Source organism: Cervus canadensis, chromosome X, assembly GCF_019320065.1.
Source record: "Cervus canadensis isolate Bull #8, Minnesota chromosome X, ASM1932006v1, whole genome shotgun sequence".
Taxonomy (NCBI): domain Eukaryota; kingdom Metazoa; phylum Chordata; class Mammalia; order Artiodactyla; family Cervidae; genus Cervus; species Cervus canadensis.
The window spans coordinates 101,935,167-101,947,994 of record NC_057419.1 but is presented as its reverse complement, the minus strand read 5'-3'; the positions used below and the strand labels follow the sequence as shown (position 1 = coordinate 101,947,994).

Genomic DNA, 12,828 nt, shown 5'->3' with positions numbered 1-12,828 from the left:
GCTGTGACACTCCTTCTTCTCCAGGACCAGTCATTAGTCTGCAACATTTTGATCTTATTGTTAGAAATATTAAGCCTCAGCTCAAATGTCAAGCCTTTGACAGAGAGGTAATAACTGTTCTAAGATACTCATCATCTTTCCAGATGGCCAGCTCACCTACTGATGAATAAAAGCTTGGGCTGGTGGTTCCCTCCTCAGGCATTGCTACTAGACCAATTCTCCCAGGTGCCCTTGTATGCCAAAATAACCTTGCCCCTTTAGGGTTCAGAAAAGGCCAAGGAAGTCTTCATGTGGGCTTAGAAAGGCATCCTTCTACCATCTTAGGTTACAAGAGTCAATGAAGGTGTTTTTGGATATCAAAGAATACCCAAACATCAGTGTTTCAGGAGGCTATGCAACCCCCAAAGTTGGCACTCAACTATTTCATTTTGCAGGCCCTTTGGATCTTCAAATATGGAAACCAGTGGGGCACACTGTGCAGGTGGATTTTTGGCAAAGTTGCTGGAAATGTGGTCTGCAGCACAAACACACCACATTAAAATAGGCATATATATGCTCTGAATCAGTCATCTGGGGAAAATGGTAGATCACAGCCTCCCTGACCACACAGGCTGCTGTTCTCTCCTGTCCCAAGTGCAACTCTTCTGCAGAGCTGAGGTAGACACAAAGGAAACAAGAAACCCACAAACCACATCAAATTGTCAGGAGCTCCTTCCAGTTTTCTTGTAAGCACCTAGGACAGCTAGAGGCAATGAACACAAGGGATGGACTCCATCCTCAGCTCTCATGAACCTTCCATACCTGTGATCTTGAAGCTAAGACTGTGGGCATCCTTTAGTTGGAGGACACACATGGCTCCAGGGTTCCAGGGAACAGGAAATTTCTAAAGAAAGAATGAGTCCATCAAGGGGATTGATAAGCCTGGAAAATCAAGTTCAAAGAAGTGCAGATTGTCATGTATATCAGTCACCATTTGAAAGACAGAGCTCCTGGATCTGGGTTTGGTAAGGAGATGGTCTTTGCTCAGGACAGGAACAGAGCGGCAAAGTCCCTCAGTGCTGGAATAAAATGCTCACCCCAAGCCACCCACCTCTCCAAGCAATATTTGGCATAATGATTCTGCTTCTAAAGTCTCTGGATACCAAGAAGGAGACACAAAAACACTGATTATTATAAAGAGGGAAATACCACTATAGATTCTTTGACTTCTTGCTGATATTTCAGTTTGCACGAGTCTGTCCTCACTTCTGGCACCCTGATGTGACACAGCTTCAGACTGAGAACTAGACTGCAGAAACTGGAGGCTACATCTAGGGTTCATGTCCTTTTAGGAGAGGTCTTTAGGAGTTCAAGGAATTCCATAAAGTTACATGTATAAATGTGTGCACAGGTGCATATGAGAATGTAGTGATATAAAGTAAAAAAAAAAAAAAAAAAAAAAGTCTTTCAGATTCCCAAAGTGGCCCATGACTCAAAAAAGGGTTAAAAACCACTTCTTGAGACTTCCCTAGGGGTTCAGTGGCTATGAATCTGTGCTTCCACTGCAGGGGCATGGGTTCAATCCCTGGTCAGGTAATTAACATCCTACATGGCACACAGTGAGGTCAAAAAGTATTAAAAAAAAAAAAAGAATGAAAACAAAAACAAAAACAAAACTGATTTAAAAAACACATCTGTAGCTTCCCAGTTGATGAACACATGTAGGTGCTGGGAAGATGGCATGCCCAGAGAGCATATAGAAGGTCCATGCCACACCGTACACCCATAATACCTTACCCTATGCATCTCTTTCATTTAGCTATTTCTGAGTTGGGCCCTTTAGAAGAATCCAGTAATAGTAAGCTTTTAAAAAAATCCCTTCTCTAGAATGGGGTGACCCAACCAAGAAGCTGATTTTGAGGAACCCCGCCACCACTAGCCATCCCCCTAGATGGCATGTAGGTATCTAGACAGTATCAGTGCATGCCAAGTTGCTTCAGTCATGTCCGACTCTCTGCGATCCTATGAACTGTAGCCTGCCAGACTCCTCTGTCCATGAGATTCTCGAGGCAAGAGGACTGGATTGGGTTGCCATTTCCTCCTTCAAGGGATCTTCCCCAGACAGCATCACTGCCACCCGCCCCCCGCCCCCCCTGCAACTGCAACAATACAATGCCTAAACCATACCAGGCGGGACCATGTCTTTTAGTCCTAAAGACTGTCAGAAAAGATTCTACCACTTCTCTCAGTTACAATCCAAAAAGACAATTGTCCTCAAAGTGAATAATAATTCTATTATTTGCTACCAAGCCTCACCCCACAGAAAGTTTGTCTTTTCTATATTTCTGGGTCTTAGCACAACGGACTCATCTTCCAAGAATTATAAGAGAGGTCTACTGGAAGAGTAGCTTTTCTTAATCCAAAAAGGTCTGGGTGTTCTTCACCATGTGATGTATCTGAGCTCAAAAAGAGGTAATCTTTTTGCAGTAATCTTTTTTTGCAGTAATCTCCTAACAATTAAATGAATCTGTGATGACCAATGAACAGCAGAGAACAATGTATGAACTTGCAAACCACACACATTTCCTCTCAGACAAAGAAAGCATTTATAGAAAGTCAAATATACTGATAATAACATAACGTATTTATCACAGTGGTGGACGCAGGCAAAATCCCACAGAGAATGCCTTCCTCTTGGCTTGGGCCTTGGCCGCCAGCCAAAATTCACAGACTATAAACAATGAAAACCTTTCCATGAAGAAAGTCCAGAGTGGAACTCACTCGGGGTCCACAACTTTCTGAGGAAGTGCTCAAGCCATAAGTCAAAGTAACATTTTCATCAGCCCAAGGTGGCAGGCAGGATAAATGACCTGGCCATGAATGCACACGTTGAGAGGGAACTGCGACAGGGGCCCTCAGGAAATACCTGAGAACTCTGACTCCCATCTCCGTGGGCTGCATTGGAGACGAAGGCCCCATTGAATGTGTTACCCCACCGTGGGAAGTGGAGCTCCTCTGAGCCTGTCTAACTCCAGTCAAACACAACAGCTTCATTGTTGACTTTCTATAGAAATAAGGTTCTGGTTTCATGAGCAGCCTAATTCAGGGAACGTGATGCCTGGCCTTGTGTGTTATACGAAGCTAAGAAGGTTGAAGATGGCCCTAAGTTAGGTCATGGGCCCTGAAGCCTAGTCATTCCCTGGTCCAGAAGATCACAGTTCTGTGATCACTGCCACTCCACGCGAGCAGATGTCCACAGATTTTCCACTCTATTTTACCGAGGTATTGACGTTTCCCTGCTTTTGAAGATGTAAATTTGTGATGTGTGAAATGAAAAGTCCAGTACTTCTTCCTTTGAAAACATAAAAGAAAAAAGTCACTTAAAAAAATTCTTTCCCCTTGAGGTCACTGGGTTGATTCCACCCCAGGCTGGTTGTTACCAAAGTTCATTACTCAGACAATTTCTAAATATCAAGGTTTCAGTGTATTGAGAGGGGAAGGGAGAAAGAGGGGCTGAGAGGAGGCTAAGGGAAAGATGAGGGCACCAGAAGTCTCAGCAGCTGGGCCAGTTTGGGTCCACACTTCAAAGAAGGAGTCCATTATTGTTAGGGGGCCAGAACAATGGTCTCAAGTCCATGTGGAGCCTGTGGGAATGAAACCTCCTCATTCTTTTTTCCAGTAGTGAAATATCTGCAGGGTGTTCTTAGGATAAAGGAGGGGATCCGGTCCTCTCCTCCTGCCCAGTGAATCGCTGTCACCCCCTGCACAAGAGTGTTTTCACAATCCTGGTCTCCCACTGGGGACAAGTAGAAAGTCAGAGGTGATGATTAATACTTATGACTCCCAGAAGACTTGCCATCACAGAATCAGGGTTCAAAGATGACTGTGATACATAGAGTCATAGAGTCCCCAGAAAAAAGAGGTATCACTGGGAAATTTAATGGGCATTTTTGAATCCTTAATTAGAGCTTTTCTGTGGGCAGGGATGGGTAGAGAAGGGCAAAACCATGTGAACCTGCAGATGCTGGATCCTGGGCTAGCCTCCTTTCCATATACCAACCTCCCAGTGCCTCCATCAGAGTTCCAAATGCCAACATATTCTGGAACAATCATTGAAACCACATAAAATATATATACCCCTAAATGCCAAAGTCCTACTGAGTATGTCAAGTGCCTGGCATAGTACAGAGGAATCAGCACATGGTAGACATTATTATGACCACATAGTTGTTTGAAACTGTTCCAAGCTTCTTCAACTGGACAGAGCTTCCTGAGAGCAGATACTCCTTTCTATCTCCCTGCTGTACAGAGCACAGTTGCGGAAAAATAGAGTCAATGTAGGCAGCATTCAGTAAATGTTTTTCAATGAAAGAATAAATGAAAGCATGGAAGGAAAGGAAGGAAGAAAGAACGAAAGAAAGGGAGAGAGGGAAGAAGGAAGAAAGGAGGAAAGGAAGGAAGAAAAAGCACTGCATAGTTATTGCATGAAAAAAAAAGAACTTTCTTTCATCCTGCACATCAAATCAATACTGCTGATTTTACTCCCCAACATCTTTAAACCCATTCCTCCACTTCCTCTATCGCCACTGCCGCCATCTTGTCATCCACTCCAGCCTCACCTCTTCAAGTCTGATGACCGGTCTTCCTTCCATCTGTCTCAACTCCCCTTCCAATTACACTCCACTCCGTAGTCTAAAGGATCTGTGTAAAATTCATATCACTGTGTCAACCTCCTTCTTAAAACATTTCAAAGGATGAACTGCACTTGGAACAAAGACCAATTCTTTACCATGGTGTGGCCAACTCAGTGTATGCTGAGAAGATCAGCATGGCCACAGTCATGGAACTCTTAAAAGCAGAGCACACTAGAGGCTAATTCAATTTCCGAGGAACAATATCCACTCCAGGGGAAGGCAGCTAGGCAGCAGCTGCTGAAGAAAGCCTGTGGCTGAGACCAAGAAGACTCAGAAATTAGAGAGAAGAAATTGTGGGCTTTAATTTCTTTGGAGTTAAGAATTCTAAGGTTTGGACTTCACTCGAGAACTTTAAGACTACCCATTTACTAATCAACTATTGCCACGTTGATAAGAAGTCCTAGTGTCTCTTCATTAATGTGAGTTTTCAAAGATAACTTCTGATCCTGGTCTGAGTCATTGTATGAATTTATTTTACAACAATTGCTGATCCATAATGGATTTCAATAAAAGTTTTCTGCTATATCCTTTTCATTTTTTTAATCAAATATTTATTGAGTACCTACTATGCTTCAGGTACTCTCTTAGGTGATGGGGTATCAGTAGTATAAAAAAAAAGAGAAAGAGAGAGAAAGATATGGTTCCTTCTTCCAGGCTGGGAAGTGCTCTGAAGGAAAAGAACAGGGTGGTTTGAGAGTGTATAACATGGGACCTGACCTACCCAGAAGGGACAGAGAAAATAAGACATTCTCTCTGAGATCAGAAAGATGAATAGGAATTAGCCTGACATGGCATCTGTCAGTAAAATCTTGGCTAAATGGAATAGTCAAGGAATAATGGATTTAGGTAAATTGAAACTTCTAGATTTTAAATTAAATAATTAATTATATTGGTACCTCATTCATAAAGACTAAAATTCCAGAACTTTCATTTCTATTTTCTCATCTTACTGTTATAAACTCTCACTGAAGGTGATTGAGAATGGGACTATTATTTTCTCTGGTTTTGTAGACATTTTCAGGGTTCTATTCTTTGTCCCTCAGCCCTCATGCACACTGGCCCTGCTTCCAGTTGCCAGTTGCTTTGCCTTGGCACTGTCTCTGACCACTAGCATCTGCTCCACCTGCCCATGGGGCAGACCTGAAGGATGATGAATTCACCCTATGCTGGGAGCAACTCTGAACCCATAAATTGTGGGAGTCGGTATATGAATGACCTAGTCCTCCACCTCTTGGGCTGCACCATTTGAAGACAGATGTTCTACTCTAGAACCTAGAGAACTCCAGAAGGATTAAGCTCCCATTGTTCACAGTGATGACTGACTTCATAACACACCCTTTGGTGGCTGCTTTCCTTCCCTGTATCCTCTCTTTATTCCTCTGTAGATGTTTTCTCAGATCACCTCTCTAATGATTAATTTTATATATCAACTTGGCTAGGCCATGGTGCTCAGTTGTTTGGTCAAACACCACTTTACATTTTCTATGAAGGTATTATTTAGATGTAACTAACATTTAATTCAGTAGACCTTGAATAAAGCAGATCCTCCCTCCATGTTGGTGGGCCTTATTCAATCAGTTGAAGGTGTTAAGAATAAAATATTGAAGTTCCCCCAAGGAGTAAGGAACTCTGCTCTGGATGGCCTTCAGACTTGAGTTCCAACATAAATTCTTCCCTGCATTTCTGGCCTGCTGGCCTGTTGTGCAGATTTCAGACTTGATAGCCCCCAAATCCTTAAAATACATCATAAATCTGTAGCTATATCTATGCAATTATATACATGCAAATATACATACAAAATGTATACATAAACAAATATGTATATACATATATGCATTATATGTATACATGTATATATACATAGAGCTAAGTGACTTAGTGAAGCCACAAAATTTTTTGATGTAGAGCTCAGATGAGCAACCCCATCTCCTCAATGGCATTGTTTCAACTTACGAAGATTTGGCAAATGCTTGCTTTGCCCTCCTCTTCCTGTGTTCATGTAGACACTGTGAGTTGATCTTTTCCTCTGGGCCCAGTCACATCTTCAGAAACTTTCTCAAGCTTCACTCTGGACAGCCTTTTGCAGTCGGTAGGGCCTGGTGTACAAGAAGAGACTGTTCACCATCCCCCTTCAGACAGCATTCAGAACCTCTCTGAAACACGTAGCTGTGCTTTCTGACTTTGGCAGCAGCTGGCAGAGTCTGACTAGTTCTCCCCGCCTCTGATGCCTCATTGGCAACTTGAAACTGGAATCAATGGTGACTTCAAGCCCCACCCTACCCTGCCTACCCCCACCACATACTTACATGCCCATTCCATTTCCTGGCACTCCCACTTGAATAACCCATGCCCAGAACACTGAACTGTGATGAAGTGACATTCCCAGAGCCCAGGTGGTGCTCATGGTAAAGAACCTGTCTGCCAATGCAGGAGATGCAAGAGACACAGGTTCAACCCCTGGGTTGATTCCCTGAAGGAGGGCATGGCAACCCACTCCAGTATTCTTGCCTGGAGAATCCCATGGACAGAGGAGCCTGGCAGGCTACAGTCCTTGGGGATCACAGAGAGTCTGACACAACTAAGCGACTTAGCACACCCAGAGCCCAGATCTGACAGCCCATCCAGAGCGTGGTTCTAGTGTAGACCTGGCAGGAAGATGTGGTACTCTACACTGATGGGCTGAGAAAAGCAACTCAGGAAGGAACAAACAACACAGGGAGTTATTTCCAAGGTTCTCCCTCCTATGACCTTTAGGAGAGCTAAGAAAAGAACAAACTAGTGTCACAGAGCTGATCCTGTTCTTCTCAAGTCCTCACTCATGAGCCTAGAGCTTGTTCAAATATTTGCCCAAGTGCTTACAGATGCTGCAACTTCTCTTGTTATGGACTCTAAGGCCACAGATTTGGGCAAGTGGATTCACAAGACAAACTCAGCAGAGATGGCAAACCCTAGGGAGTTAAGAGCAGCAAAACAAAGGGGGCTGGTGTAGGGACCCCTGGCCCAACCAAGAATCTTCTGACTGCCCCCAGAGACAAGGCTGCCCACGTGGTCTGGGCCACTCCTGGAAGATGCAGGTAGGCGTGGAAACAGCTGGCCCCTCCCCCATCCAGGCTGTGGGTGAGCAGCACACACAGCTGCAGCACATCAAGAGAAAATGAAGAAAATGAAAGGGCTCTAGTGGCAGGTCGAGGGGGACATGATGATGAGGATAGTAGGAACCTTCCATGAGAGGAAATACTTTAGCAAACAAGGCCAGGCCTCTGAGCCCTTACCGCCCCCTGTCTGACCTGCTTTGATCAGCACCAGTTGAGGCTCCCCATTCCCAGTGGGAAAACCATTCAGCTGTTCTCCTACGTGGGTACATATACGTAGTTTGTCAAGGTCACGTTGATGAGACCATGAACAGTGAACCAAAAGCCACCTGGGTCAAAGATTAGGAGACCAGGGTCCAAGTGTCAGCATGGCCACCGACCCCCAAGCTGACACACACAGTGTCAAGGACTGTCCATGTGCCGGGTGATGTTGCAGTAGCAGAACCTCTCTAAGGCTTTGGGTTTGGACAGTCTGTACAGGCCAGTGGTCTGAGCAAATCCTGGAAACAACCCAGTAAGACAGGCAGACGTATCATCCCATTTTACACATGAGCTGACTAAGGCTCAGAGAAGTTAATGCACTTACCTAAGGCCACACAGCTAGTTGGGGGTAGGGGGGTCAGAATTCACTCTCAGATCGGGTCTGTTCTCACCTGCCATGGTTTGTCTTATAAGCTTTCAGACAGTGATCAAAAATTGATGCAACAAATATCCAGAAAGTTTTTTTCAGATTTTTCTGTTACATCTTATGGAAAAACCCAAACAAACTTCTTAGCCAACCCAATACTCCTCAAGCACCCTCGGGGCCCTGATTTGAGTGCCGACTGTGAGAAGGCATGGTAAAGGAGATACCACAAGGTCTCTGTTTTCTGGATCTGATATTCCAGTGAGGGAAATGTACAATGATCCATTCATGAGAACAAAACAAGTTCAAAATTAGCAAAGCCAAGTAAGATGAGAGAAAACTGTAGCAGCATGTCTGAAGACTGGGCAGGCAGGAAAGTGGGAAATTGGGCTGTCCAGATCAGGGGCTGGCCTTTGGAGGTGAGGACTCGCAGGGTAACCCCATGACCCCACCTCTTCTGCCAGAAAGCCTCTCCCAGGCCTGGGAGCTCATCCTGGAAGTGGCCCTCAAGCTGCAGGCTGACCTGGTGTCAGGCCAGTGCTAGACCCTGCTGGCCCCAGGAAGTCAGGAAATGTGTGTGTGTGTGTGTGTGTGTGTGTGTGTGTGTGTGTGTGTGTGAGTTTGGTTTGAGGCTAAACTCATCCAAGCCTAGTTTATAAAGAAAGAAGGAAAATAAACCCCAGAGATCATGTTGCTGCTCATAGTAAACACAGCTCTTGTTGGGAGAAGAGCTGGCCTTTCACAGGACTCTTGAGGGTGACAGCTGGGCAGGATCAGCCCCAGATGGGGTGGCCCAGGCCCAGGAAGGAGATCTGTCCCAGGTCACCCCATGGGTCATGGGCAGGATCAGGGTCAGGGTTTCAGTGTCAGTACTGGGAAAGTAGAGATGGAAACACAATCCCTAACCTCCAGGCAAACAATGAAGGAATGTTTCAAATAACTGCCATAGACCTTAATACTTAGAGTAACTTTATTGCCTAGCTATTTTTTTGTAGAAGTATCCCCTGACCAGAGACCCCCTTCCCTCTTACTATTCCTATGCCAGCAGTCGCAGCTTGGAGTGTGCAGATTCCTCACTTTCAAGAGGGTCCCTGATCTCATGGAGCTTGGAAAAAGAGGCCAGACATTGCCAGGAGTTGGGCGATGGGGAGAGGGGTGTGACACTTTGGAGGGGGCGTAGCTTGCACAAGGTCATTCAGCCTCCACATGGCAGAATGGGATCAACCCTGATCTGTGTGGGCTCTTCTGGACCTTCCCAGGGTTTCTGCTTAGACATCTAAAGGCTCAAGCTGACCAAAAGAGGGGGCCAGACACAGGGTGCTCCTTGGGAATCTGATTTACTTGCCAAAACCAGAAGACAAAAATTCTGTGGTGGCACATCCCCACTGAGTCCTGGACCCCTCCAGTCAGATGGGAGAGCCTTGTGAAGAGTCTGGAGATGTGAGCAGGAGTATGTTGGGACCCCAGTGATCTCAGGAGCCCCACGTTCAAAATGCCTGCTGTTGCCTCCTGTAATACCAGGCAAACGCCCCTTGACAGGCTTCACCTCCTCAGGCCACCCAGGTTTAAATTAGTGCTGGTTCTTCCACTGTGGGGTGCCCATGCCAGGGGCAGGGCCTGTAGCAGTGCGATCTGTGTGCACAGGCCCTCCCAGAGCCATAACCGGGTGACCAATGGTTGAACTCCGTTGAGCTCGGAATAAACTCCCCTGAAGCTGGTGTCTCTGTGTAGGTGTTAAATCGAGGGCAGTAAACAAAAAGAGAAAAGTGGAACACTACCTCCAGTTGTTTCTGCTAATTGAGACTCCCATTTGCTAGGTGGGTCTAAGGACCTGTATGTTCTCTGAATGAACTGCCCAGCTTGGACTAGAACTCTCAGTGCCTGGTTTCAGCCCCAACTACTCCCAGGCTCTAAGTCCCCTCAGGGCAGCTCACTGCTACCCCACCTGAGGCATCCTGCCAGCGGAGGGTGGGCAGAATGGCCAAATCATAATCCCAGATGCCCAGTTAAATTGGAATTTTTGAAAAACAACAAATCATTGTTTAGTTAAGCATGACCCATGTGACATGTGGGACGTACTGATAGTAAGCCACGTATTCATTGTTCATCAGAAATTCATATTTAACCGGGTATCTTGGATTTTATCAGGCAGCGCTACTCCTGCAGCCCTCTTGGTGGCTAGCACCTGCTGCCAAAACTGGAGAAACAGTAAAATATCCTGCTTTGCAAAAGTACTGGGGGATAAAATACTACAGGCTGCAGCCGCGGTTTTTCTTCCCCTGTGTCATTTCTAGAGGGCGTTTTCACCATACAGAAAGCCTGCATCTCGTGGGATACAGATGAGACCCAGTCCCAGAGGCGGAAAATGAGTTAGAAAGTAGCTAGAAAACAACCCCAGGGAAGCCGAGACCCGCGCTTCATCTGCCGAGTCTTTTCTTCTCGTTAATTCATAACACCATCCTTTATATCCTGGACTAGAATTCAAGAACTGTCGGTGCGTGAGTGTGCCAGTCGTCCTAAGGGACTCTCACTCCGCCAATTGGGCGCCCTCCGCGCGTTCTTGGTGCCACAGTGGCCTCCAGTGGTCGATCGAGGAACCGCAGTCGGTCTCCGCCGCCTGCCAGAGCGCGAGGCCGGCCCAGCAACTGCTGTAGGCAAGACACCTCCGCGGCCCGGGCTGCGTGGGAGGATCGCAGCCGAAAGGCACAAATCCGAGTGCGCCACGTGGAAACAAAGCTCTTGCCTCTGGCTGTGAAGCTCCGACCAGACCAGGGTTATATTTCATCTTGCGTGCCAACGTGGAACGCGTCTGATGACCCAGTTTTACAGTCGTTCTCTTCCAAATGGACTCGGCTTTGTGAATCTTCTTTAACTATCAAGCCCTGATGATGGAAACGTCAAAAAATCATTTAAATAGAGAGAAGACTGGCCTCGAAATTGATTCTTATTCTACCAGCTGGTGATACTTAAAGGGCTAGCTGGAGGATGTGGGCAAGGTAAAACCACTGGAATGAGGACTCCCACCCCCACCCCTTGCCTCTTACCTCCAACCTAGCAACAGTCTTGCTTCATTTCCGAGCAAGGGCTGCACCGCCGATCCATTATTGGAAACACACGACTCCCAGAACCTTGTTCATTTTCATATATGCAGCTCGGGGCAAAAGGTTCTCTGCCGCAGCTTCCCTTTGATTTGAAAGCAATACAAAGAATAAAGGGAAATGAAAAATATGGCCATAGAGGGGCCGGCTCTTGATCCTTAAACACACACACGCACACATACACGTGAATCTTCCAGGTACATACAAAGGCACTTTTCCGAATGGGTGGTCACCAGCCTTTCCCCTTTCACAGTGTGATATTCCGGCAGTGCCACAGCTTTGAGCCGGCCTGTTTGCACATCATTTCAGCTGAAATCTACCTCCTGGGTGGGGAGACCCAAGGAGAGGAGCTGACGCCCTTGCAGCAGCCCTTGCTGGGGGGCCACGGAGAACCGGGTCACAGGTGGTGGGAGAAGTGTGTGGACCTGGGTCTGAGGCGGCACTGCCCCCTGGAGCACCTGCTAGTCCTTGGCCCAGAGGCTGCCGGGCTCTGCGCTTCAGCGCCCTCTCGTGGAATAACGAGCTGCCTGGGCGTCCTCCCTAGTCTAGTCTCTGAATGCACTGGAGCTTTTGTGCGTGCGTGCCTGCTCAGTTGCTCAGTCCTGTCGGACTCTTTGGGCTCCTCTGTCCATGAGGTTATCCCGGCAAGAATACTGGACTGGGTTGCCATTTCCTCCTCCAGGGGATCTTTCCTACCCAGGGACTGAACCTGCATCTCCTGCGTCTCCCACACTGCAAGAGGATCCTTTACCCCTAGCACCACCTGAGGAGCCCCAAGATGCCTTTAGTCTTCTTCAAATTGTCTTTTTAAAAAATTCCTTTTGTTCATTCATTTCACAAACATCAGTTCAGTTCAGTTCAGTTGCTCAGTCATGTCCGGCTCTGTGACCCCATGAACCGCAGCATGCCAGGCCTCCCTGTCCATTACCAACTCCTAGAGTCCACTCAAACCCATGTCCATTGAGTTGGTGATGCCATCCAACCATCTCATCCTCTGTTGTCCCCTTCTCCTCCTGCCCTCAATCTTTCCACCATCAGGGTCTTTACAAATGAGTCAGCTCCTCACATCAGTGGCCAAAGTATTGGAGTTTCAGCTTCAACATCAGTCCTTCCAATGAACACCCAGGACTGATCTCCTTTAGGATGGACTGGTTGGATCTCCTTGCAGCCCAAGGGACTCTCAAGAGTCTTCTCCAACACCACAGTTCAAAAGCATCAGTTCTTCGGCACTCAGCTTTCTTTATAGTCCAACTCTCACATCCATACATGACCATTGGAAAAACCATAGCCTTGACTAGACGGACCTTTGTTGACAAAGTAATATCTCTGCTTTTTAATAT

General features: G+C 46.5%; 1 protein-coding gene across 1 annotated transcript in view; it reads right to left on the bottom strand.

Moving 5' to 3' along the window:
* Positions 1 to 9,350: 9,350 nt before the first annotated feature.
* The window catches only part of IDS (iduronate 2-sulfatase), a 27,219-nt gene continuing 23,741 nt past the window's right edge, over positions 9,351 to 12,828 (bottom strand). The window contains exons 9-10 of the transcript XR_006267421.1: positions 11,435 to 11,573; positions 9,351 to 11,272 (exon numbers count right to left, since the gene is read on the bottom strand). The gene's annotated coding sequence lies outside the window, so the exon portion shown is untranslated. The remainder of the gene's footprint in view (positions 11,273 to 11,434; positions 11,574 to 12,828) is intronic.